The sequence below is a fragment of the Phoca vitulina genome, unplaced genomic scaffold (genome assembly GCF_004348235.1).
Source record: "Phoca vitulina isolate PV1807 unplaced genomic scaffold, GSC_HSeal_1.0 scaffold6, whole genome shotgun sequence".
In the NCBI taxonomy this organism is placed as follows: domain Eukaryota; kingdom Metazoa; phylum Chordata; class Mammalia; order Carnivora; family Phocidae; genus Phoca; species Phoca vitulina.
In genome coordinates, this window is record NW_022589709.1 from 36839187 (window position 1) to 36841249 (window position 2063).

The window sequence follows — 2063 nt, forward strand, 5'->3', positions numbered from 1 at the left end:
AAGAAAGAAAGAAAGAAAGAAAGAAAGAAAGAAAGAAAGAAAGAAAGACCTTAGAAAAGGACTATCACAATATTCCAGTTGAGTTTTAAATGCTACTCCACTCCCAGGTTTACTTCTCAATTAAAACAAGCATACTAGATATGAAATAACAGATCTCTTTATTTTTTCTACTATGCTATTTACTGTGCAAAACAGCCACATTGAGAATAAAGGAACCATTTGATAAGAATATGTTCAATGTGCTCATTAAAATATCTCCACAGGTTATAGTATTTACAGAAAAAAAAATCACACAAAAATCATAACCCCTCCTCCAACAAACCTAAGCCAATAAAGAGAGGATCTGAGAGCTTAATCGACAATATCCAAAACATCTAAAACATTTCCATGAAACCTCGTTGCCTCCTGATGCCTGAAAACATATGTAAAGATCTCAGGATGGCAAGCGGATACAATTCACACTGCCTCTTCTTCCTCTATGAAGTTCAGAGAAGTTCCCAGGCCAGTCTTGCCTCAGCTCACAATAAAAATTTAACTTTTATTTTTTTTTGGTGTCTTGTTAAATAGCACATTTCTCCCATCAAGGTCTTCTTAAACACTGAACCTTCTCCTAGACAGGGTACCCAGCTGTTTAATTTAACATTGATTTATTGCTTTTAAAAGTAAATTTACACACACGCCAGCAGCGCTCCGTTTTGTTTCCCCAGACTCTGAGATTTATTTTCTACTTAGCGCTTGTCTGACAAAACAATGTCCTTTAACTTTATTACACATCGATGAGGAAATCTGTCTTATTTTTGCTTGGATTTATTGCTGTGTTGCTTGTGGGGACTTTTGTGATCCAGAAAGGCTGAGGTCCAAAAATAAATAGAAAATTAAACAGAGTTGATCACAAAATAATAGTCAAAACCTAGAATATGGCCCAGCATATACCAACCTGCTGGGGGTTGCGGGGAGCAGGAAGATGAAGCTTCCTTAGTGAGGACGATTACTCAGGAAGAAAACAAATCACTTTAATGGGCAGGTAGCATTTGAAAGTGAAGCAGCCAAACATGAGTTCTGTAAAATTTCCAAGTTCTTGGTTAAAATGTATTTGGAATTATAGGGCAGGGAGGTGCATCTGCATGACTTCCCACCCATGGCCGCCTTACCTCCGTGAAGAACTCCCAATTACCACAAGTTCGTGATGACTGAGCCCAAGGGAATTAAGATGGACTTTGAAGCAGCTTTTACGGTACACTTCATCTACATTTGGGTTTTCTTTAGTTCTCATTAAAAGGGCCACTTTCTTCTTTTCATTGATATACTGTCTTTGTGTCCTTCATTTCACACTCTTTTAAAAAGTTCTCTCATCAGATCAAGTGCAAAAAGGAGGGATGACATAATAACCATCATAATCATGATAACAACAACAAACAACTGGTACTGTGGGTTTAAATCTTTTTAAAAAGAAAGTTTTCTCCTCTCTAAAGCATGGCCCTTCAACAATTAAAAAAAATAGCTAGGGTTGAGAATGGACATAATAAAAGTGTTTCTAAGATTAAACTATAGATACAGGCAGGCTTTAAAAATCCGTGTGTGTGAGAGATGAGCTGTCCTCTCCCAACCTGATTTTTTCACAGAGGCATCTAATAATCACCTTAGAGGTGTACAAATAAGGACACTATCCCTTTTCTAGTAAGAAGTAGAGATGTGACAGGTTTTGTTACTGGGGTGAGGGAGAACTGTGTAAGGTATTCCCTTGCTTTCCCTCACAAACACACCATCTTTAACTGAAGACCTCTGTCTGAGAGGGTGACTCTGCTGCCTCATCCAGTCTGGTCAGGGAGTCCCCAAAAACATGTTAAAATGTTTCAGCAATTTTTACCAACCCCAAAAGATGTTTAAAAGTTAACAGATCATTCTTTCTCCTGAAACGCATCAAGACCCGTTTGCACACGCACTTCCTACCTAAAAAGAGAAAGAAAGAAAAGGAAAAGGAAAAGGGAAGAAAAAGAAGAAAGAAAAGAAAGAAAAAAAGAAAGAAAGAAAGAAAGAAAGAAAGAAAGAAAGAAAGAAAGAAA